This window comes from Oxyura jamaicensis, chromosome 2, assembly GCF_011077185.1.
Source record: "Oxyura jamaicensis isolate SHBP4307 breed ruddy duck chromosome 2, BPBGC_Ojam_1.0, whole genome shotgun sequence".
NCBI lineage: Eukaryota > Metazoa > Chordata > Aves > Anseriformes > Anatidae > Oxyura > Oxyura jamaicensis.
Window position 1 is genome coordinate 77849939 of NC_048894.1, and position 9116 is coordinate 77859054.

Here is a 9116-nt window from a genome sequence, read left to right on the forward strand (position 1 = left end):
AGGAAGGAAGGAAGGAAGGAAGGAAGGAAGGAAGGAAGGAAGGAAAGGGAAGGAAGGAAGGAAAAGAAAGAAAGAAAGAAAGAAAGAAAGAAAGAAAGAAAGAAAGAAAGAAAGAAAGAAAGAAAGAAAGAAAGAAAGAAAGAAAGAAAGAAAGAAAGAAAAACAAAAGAAGAAAGATGGAGAAACAGCCCTGCCGGCACTGGGGGAAAGGAGGTGGAGGGCAGGAGGGCTCCGGGCATCGGAGCAGAGGTCCCTGGGCAGGAGGCAATGCTGGAGCAGGGATTTCCCTCCCTCAGCCTCTGGGCAGGCCTCCTGCTGGAGTAGAGCATGGTGTGAGGAGGAAGGGGCGGGAGAGAGGGGCTCTCAGGGAGTGGTCCCAGCCCCGGTCCCCAGCCCACGTTCTCACTCTCCCACTCTAGTTTTAGTTGGAAATAAAGTTCCCCAAGGTAAGTCAGTTTTGCCCATGACAGTAACTGGCAAGTGATCGCCCTATGTTTATCTTGATCTTTGGGGTTGTCCTTCCTATTTTCTCCTCTTCTGTTGAGGAGGAGCAGTGAAATAGTGGCTGTGTTGGGAACTAGCAGCCAGCCAAAGTCAACTCACCACAACTGGCCAATTTATATATATATATATATATCTGAACAACCAACCCAGATTTTAATGTCAGTCCTCTAGACCTCTGACATGAGGACAGAAGAGTCTTTTCTAAATCCTTTCTTTCCATATTGGGTAGCATATTGGGAGGAATATGAGCGCAATGCTCCCACCCTTTTCTCCTCAGGGTACTCATCTAAGGCTTTTGTAGCAAACAAATGGCCAATAGGCCATGAAAGAAAACAGAGCACAATGACATCTATGAAAAATACTTTAACTAGTTAACATAAAGTAATATATACACAGAATAGATTTATCAGAAAGAGTGAGCCTGTTCTTAAAATAGCTGAGTGAGAAAAAAAAAAAAAAAAAAAAAAAAAAAAACTTATTTTACTTTGATATCTTTTTTTTGAATCATTTTTTTCTGAAGTTCACTAATTACTTACTACCAATGGTATTTGTGCTACAAAGAGAGATATAAACTTAAAAATACGCTGACAGAATTGTTCTCTTACCTGTGAGATATATGTCTTGTCAAATGGTTATCAGTACAGTCCGAATTGGAATGAACCTTTGTTTTTGTGATGTTCATTTACAAAGCAAATGTGGAGTGATGAAGCTTACATTTCAATTATGTTTTAGAATGTTGACCATGAAAACTTCATTGTAATTGAAAAGTCGGATGATTTCCAAGAACATGGTTCTGAATCAGAACAACACTACCAGCTGCAGAAAACCAGAAGACTGCCAAAACCTGCCACTTTTCATTTGGTTACTGTTTGCATCGGAGTTGTTCTTCATGTTATGATTGTTTAGGGCTTTCTTTTCTGAGATTTGGTTTCTTGCAGACTGATAACTCTCTGAAATATCCGCATATCAGCCAGCCTTGCATAGGATCATGCCTTTCCACATTATGAAATTGGTGTGAATGAGGACATGAGCAAATTCCTTTTTTTTCTGGAGCAGTTAAAATTACACTGCCTAAGAATGGGATGCTAAGATAACTTCATTTTAGCTGGTTCATATGGGGACTTCTTGGTGGCTTCAGAGTGAATTGGGTGGCTGTGCACTGACCAGGAAGGAAAACTGTTGTGTTTCATGCTTTGTTCTCTGTGCTGTGAGGGCAGCAATTTCCAGCAGAAAGTGGTATTAAAGGGTAAGAAAAAGTAGCATCAGAAGTTGTTATAGCCATTTTTAAAATAAATACATATCTGAACCCCTAGAACTTTTCTTAACATCAAAAATGAAACATATAGCACAGTTTTTCCCCAGTCTTTTTCTCTTAGTTTTGAATTTATCTTTCCAGCTTGCAAGTGTATAACCCCAAAACAGGTTAGTCTGAAATTCTTTAGTTTCATTACAAAAGTTTTGTGCAGATGTAGCTAAAATCTTTGTTTTAGAACTATAATGATTAATGTCCTGAGCCAGAAAGAGAAGAGACCTGAGCCAGAAAGAGAAGAGAGCAGAAAACTCAGAAACAAATGGGACACATAAAATTGAACACCATCCCAGTCCCAAATCTGCTGAGTCTTTTCACATTTGATGTTGTTTCATACTCTTCCTCTATTTCTTTAAACTTTAGAAACTGATACTATTTCATTTTCCCATCAATGGAAAATTCTTCCTGCAGTGTCTCTTATAATCTCATATATTTGTGGTTCAAAGACTTTTTCTGTTCTCTCTGTATTTTTCCTCATCCTCTGCCTTATACTTGTAACAGATTGCGAGCTACAAGAGAATCCTTTAGTGTGATAAATTGGAGTTAGAATTGAAGCATCCAATTTCTGAATTAAAATTATAATTTTAGAATGCATCTTATCATGATATATGGTAGCATGGTTATGGGAAAATAAAGGGGCTTTACATTTTGTTGTCTGAACTGATAGAGGAATAAAACAGACAAACAAAAAAACTACGATTTGGCTTAAATCTGGCTTATTTTAAAATCAGTGTGCTTACTGACTGATAAAATGGGGTCAAGGAATAAGCAAAACTCCAGGGTATTGGATATATTAGATATAACACAAGCCAAACAATAGTCTGTGGTCTGAACATCTCAATCAAATGTCAGATCAGACTGGATGCCAATGAAAAAAATGTAATGGATGCAGGTTGTTTTCAAGTTTAATAAAGAAATCAGTTACATTGCATTTGAACAAAACCAAAAGAAAGAAATATTGAAAGAAGTAACGTCCCCCACCTGCTCCAGGTGTAAATCATATACAGATCTGCATTGAGTACATGGGTCCAAACTGAAGCTGCTAGTGGAAAGGTTTTACTTGTCTTCACATACTATAAGCTATTTGGGTACTCTGAGTATTTTTAATGTAAGCGTAAAAAATACTGCAGTACTGATGAATGTGGCCACTTGAAATAAAGACCACTGAAACAAAGTGTGCAAAATTTCAGGAAGAGGATGAATTTTTCTATTAGTTAATTAAAGCAGTCACTCAGGGTTTAACAGAGACAGTGCAGCTTTCTCCTTTGCCTAAGAGGACAAAATCTCTCCACACCCCCTCTTTAACCTTTCCACTCTCCTCCTGCCTGAATTTCCAGGCTATTAATGAGCTAAGCAGGGGCTGGACAAAGTCCAGCTGATGCACCTACATTTGATTTGGACTATCTAAAAGTCCAATTACTTCTTTAGAAGAGACTGGCATCTGCAGTTTGATGGAGAAAGTACCTTTCTGTAAGGTCAGAGTCTTTGGTGCCCACGAGTGTTCCAAATGAAGCTAAAAGTATATTTGATTGGTCGCCTACCTCTGAGGAGAGCGCCCACCCACCAGGCTATACAGTAAGCAAACAGCCAAGGAATAACTTCAAATACTGCACAGAAAGGGATTTAGAAAAAGATGCCTCTGTGAAAATAACCTATTGATACTAAAGTTAATAGGATTAAAGAAATGTTAATCCTCCTACCTGGCACAAGGGGTGACCCATGGATGCAGTTTCAAAGCAAAAAGGGATTGTCGGAGAAGGCTGGTCAGAAGGAGGAACGAGACTGCAATCCTCTCAAGCATTACTGAAGAGAAAAATGTAAATCTATCCAGAGTGAATAGAAAAGGTTACAGAAGAGAGAGAGATCTTCATGTCCACAACCAGCAGGGTGTACCAGAGCAATTTTTATTTGACAGTTTTATTTTTATTTACATTTGCTATGTAGACCTAAGTAAGCTTTGACAGCCTAGATGAGGGTAGATCAGACTGGCCATAGTAATAAAGAAGTTACATGCAATGCATGTGAACTATTGTATAAAGAAAAAGAGACTAAAGGAGAATGGAAAAAAAAAAAACTCTGTGCATAACCTTTGATAACTGAACCCTTTTTTTTTTCTTTCTCAAGGCCTTGTTAACTGAAATTTAAAATATACATTATAACGCATTTCCAATGTTCTTTGTGGCCCTCAGACTGGCAAAAAAAAAGTACCCTTTAAATAGCTAAATAAGATCGATTGATTACAGTATACCCTACTCAGTTAGTTTTTCAATTATCAACAAAGCTATTTTCCCAAGCTTGCTGTGTGGCTTGAATGATTTATTCTCAATACAATACATTGATTTCCAATAAATTTACCATTTGAATTAATTGGAAACATGAAATAATGGCAATAGTATTTGCTTTTCTTAGCTGTTTTGCTGCTTTACTTGTGCATGCTTTTATTACATTTACATATTAAGAAGGGGAAACTTCAGTGAGAGGAAGATGGTTTCTGAACAAAATCAAGAGGGGAGATGGAGAAATGAGGGAGGAGTATTATGGGCTTGTGGATAGGGAGAAAGAAAGGCAAAATAATAGTGTTGTGACATGGCGACTGCATGCATGAGGCAAGATCTATCAGGGCTGTGTTTATGTGGCTCTAAGACAGCCATACCCAGAGTGTGAGCACATCTTGCTCTGCCTCCCCGATGCTTGTCTGCATCACTGCCTTGCAGCTTGTGCCTGGGCTCTCCTGTCCTGAACAGTGGCATGTGTAGATACCAGGGTCCTGCATACTCTTGAAAGGGAGCCAGACATAGGGGAGCCCTGTAGCAACCTTACATCATGCACAGTGCAGAGAGCTGTCTTCAGCAACTTGGAAGGACACGAAGCCCAGAGAGTTCACTTCTCCATCCCAGCTAGCCTGGGGCTGATGCTTACAGTTGAAGCCTGGTGTGCCCATGGTAGTTTCTTCCCTAGAGGTATTCTTGGAGAGAACATCTTCAGTAACACACCTTGGTGTCCTCAGCAGTGGCATGTTAGGAGGGTGTTATTTGCTGTTCACAGTTTATTCCCCCTTCAGGTCATGGATCTCCTTCAAACAGGACCAGAAGAGCAGTGATCCTTCTGCTTTAAATCCTTCTCCTGCACAAACTGTAAACATTGACAAATGGTCACAGAAGAGCTGGGATGTGTGGGAAGATTTTAGTCAGCTAAAATTCCTCTTGCAGAAAAGTGCAACAAATACTCTTCTATTGACTAAGTCAATATTATTTCCATAGAATTGTGTTTTGGATAACATTCTGAAGTAGATAAATTAGTAGCATATTTATTATTCACATAAATACATAAAAGGATATTGGACTTATCTTTTCTGTGTTGTAGAAAATAGTGAAAGATGATAATGTACTGCAGCTTATTATGAAGAATGTAATTGTTAGTGGTATTTTATTTGTCTTCCCCCACCCCAGTCTGTCAAAGTTATCCAGAACCACTGTCTGAAAGGTTTTTACTTGTGTTTACATTTACTATTTTGGTGATATAGTCTTGCATGTATATTTACAGGTTCCTGAAACTGCCAGCCCCCTAATTCTAACATTTCCTTGTATTGATGAGATGTAGACCATGTTCTTCAAAACTTACTTTAAATTCAGAATTCTATAATTATGCAATTTGTCTCCATTTGTTCAGTTTCCTCACAGAGGCTTTCCACTTCCTGTGGAAATAGTAACATGTAATTAGAGATTGCCAGGTGGAGTACAGAAAATGTCATAATTGCATGGATCAGTTCAATGTTGTCATTTCCTCAAATCTGAGGACTTTCTTATTTTTAAAGTAGATTTTTAATATTTATTTTCCTGATTAAAAGGGAAAGAAGTATAAAAGAAAACCCAGTCACATTAGGAAAAATGATTCAGTGGAAGTTCTAGAATATCTCTCTGAAGGCAGACATGGAATCTTAGAATCATGGAATGGTCTTCACTCATGTCTTTAAAGGCCAATTGAATAAAACAACCCTTTCTCATGACCCTGCGTCTTTGAATATAGCTTTTGGTCTAAACATTACTGTTGAAGTGTTTGTCCTATATTTCAGGAAATTAATCTATTTTCCTTTTTATTCAGAAAAAAAAAAAAAAAAAAAAAAAAGTTGAAATATTTTGGTTAAAACTACACATATTTTAGGCTGCAGCAGGACATACCAAATGCAGTCCAGATGCTTCTTGGTCTTTTCTTCATTAATAATACATAATCCCATAATTTCATCTGTTCAGAGTCATCCAAGACACTCATCCAAGAAGGACTTCTCTAGCCCTTGTAGTAAGATCTAGGATGAAAATGTGGGCCTACCTAAGTCACCATAGTCTGAATCAGAATCTACTCTTTGTGGGCACTGTCTGAGAAGCAAGACATCTCTGCTCCTTATTAGAAATTAACCTTTATCATACTTTAATTTTCTTGGCATGCCTGACTCCAACATAACACACAAGATAGATAGTAATGAATGTGCTGTACAGCCCTGGAATGAAAATAAAGAGCTCTTGCTTGGTATTACCCCTAGCACTGTGGTAGCTGGGAAGAGACAACATCTGCTTCTAAGCTCTCATTAACTGCATTTGCACTTGTGCTCTGTATTTTTTTGTATATAGAGAAATGATAGGTGGCCTGTAATTGCAACCTGCTCAGAGCAAGCAAGTCAAATGGTAAGGTCAAAACCTTCATTCTTCTGTTTCCGCAGACATCCTCATAGTAAACAGCAGAGAATATTCTCAGTGATTTGTCAGTTTTCTTGCTGCCTGCCATCCAAGAGCCCAAAAACTGCTGCAGCAATACAGTGACAGAAACTGGTGAATACTCACAGGAAAAAAAAAAAAAAAAAAAAAAAAAAAGCAGAGAACTAAACCTTTGCACAGCTCATTCACTACTCATTGTTTAGTAGATGTCTACAGTGATGACTGATTTTAAAAGCCCTGATATTTGGTGTATTTCCTATTTATTCATTTATATAAGCATAGGTTTCCTGATGGCCTGATGGCATGCTGGCGATGCCAACAGACAAGAGGTGAGACCAAGTACAAGACATATAAAATGCAAATAGATGTTGTCTAAAGTGGTGTCCCTTTAACCCTTACTCAGCCTAGCCTTTTGATCACCCACAACAGCAGAGTATTAAATACAAGAGCTTAATGAAGTTAATATATATATGTGTGTTAAGCTCCTGTTTTTTTCAAATTCAAAAAGGAGAGACAGTTGGCACAGAATCTATAGAAATAGAAAACAACACACAATATGGGAATAGGCTGAAGAGGCTGAAGAAAGGAGAAAGAAAAAAAAAAAAAAAAAAGAAAGCAAGGAGGTTTGATCTAGACTAGCCTCCTGACATCAAAACAATTTTCTTGTTATTTCTTTTCCCAACTAAGGCCTATGTGTGTTTTAGGAGTTCAGGTTTGAACAACTGATTTATAAAGGCAGTTCCTCTTCTGGTCTTGGTTCAATATTACCTTTGAAGTATTGTTTTCGGGAGCCTCAGCAACAGGAGTCTGGGGAAGCTTCAGGTTTTCCCACAGCCTTCTGTTGCCATTTCCCACTCACCATTTTGGCTTTGTAGACATTACTGTTTTCTCTCTGTCTCTTCTGCTGTCAGAAATCTGTAGCAGGAGGCTCTCTGAAGGTTGGAAAGGACTTCTGTGACTACAGCTATGACAGCCAGTTTGTTAATGGAAATCCATTGTCAGTACTGAGTAGTAGGCTGTACTGAGTGGCAGAAGAGGGTGCCACATGAAAGAAGAAACTACTTCATTTACAGAAAAAATGGCTATTTGTCTCTGACTCCTTCTGGCATAGCATTGATCTTTCATATGCCTGTTTTTCAATGATGATATGCAAGATATTGCTTATCAACTGTCACTTCAGCAAAGTTTGTAATATTTAATATAATAAACTTTTGCCTGGTGACATTGATCCATGGTTGACTATGCACTTTACTGTTAAATGCTTACTTATAATCAAATGCAAGGAAAGAAAAAGTGCACAAAATAAAAATAATAATTAAAAAAGAAAAAAAAAAGAAAAAAAGAAAAACAACACTCAAATGTGACAGTCAGACAAAATGAGGGAGACTAGATCACATATTAAATTGCAATGTGTCATGCCATTTCAAATATATATGTATATTATATTATTGTTGTTGTTGTAGAAGAATACAGGCTGAAATTTGAGGTAAGAGTCCCTCAAGGCACAGCCACTTATTCTTTTCTGGTTAGAATTTCATAAACCTCTATTTACAACCAAGTCCTCTAAATATTTAAAATTGACTTCCTTGGAGTTTAGAATGAAAGATTAGTTGAGTCTTATTTCTCTTTCTGCCGAGGTAGGTGCACTGACAGAATAGGAGATGGACCAGAAGAGCAATGTATGTGGGGAAGGCTATACACTGGTCAGAACACAACACTACAGCACCTCTTAGCAGGTGGGTCAGAGAAGGGTCCTCAGAGAAAGTGAAAGAGCAAGTGGTTTTAAAGCTCCCTAGACTGTCAGCCTTCTCTTGGGTTAAATTTGAATAGGAGAATGACTTCTTTATATAGTTTTTCACTTCAAGGGAAATTTTCTATGGTGACTGAAGGAAGGATCTCTAGACTCAAAAACCAGAGACTCCAATTAAAGTTTAATGCTGGCACTATATTTTCTGACACTATGCTGAAAACAAGTTTGTGTTGCATGAAAAAGACATTGGTTATATTCACAAAGAAAGTCTTTTTGCACTAATATATACTTGCTTGTAAATTTTTTTCATTGTACTGGAGACTTGGAGATTTTTTTGCACACATTTGGTATCACCATCTGTACTTTTCAGTACAATGACTAGAGAGATGCTATTAATTTCAAAATAAAATATTTCTGTAATTAAATTCCATACACTATATTCCAACCCTACATTTAAAATAAAATTGAAAATTACTTATGAACCTTCAAAAATCAGGGTTCATCACAGAATGCACAAAACTAACATAGAAAAATGACATCTTAAGTGAAATAATGAAAATGCTGTACTAGGCACATGCAGAATAAGAGGAAGAGTAGAAAGACATATCAATGCCCAGCTCTTTAGGACCCGAGGGAATAGTGTCAAGCTGAGACAGGGGAGGTTCAGGCTGGATATCAGGAAGATGTTCTTCACTGAGAGGGTTGTTGCACCCTTGAATAGGTTCCCCAGGGATGTAGTTACAGCACCAAGCCAGTCGGAGTTTAAGAAGCATTTGGACTGTACTCTTAGTCATATGGTCTGAATTTTTGGGTAGACCTGTGTGGTGCCAGGAGCTGGACTCGA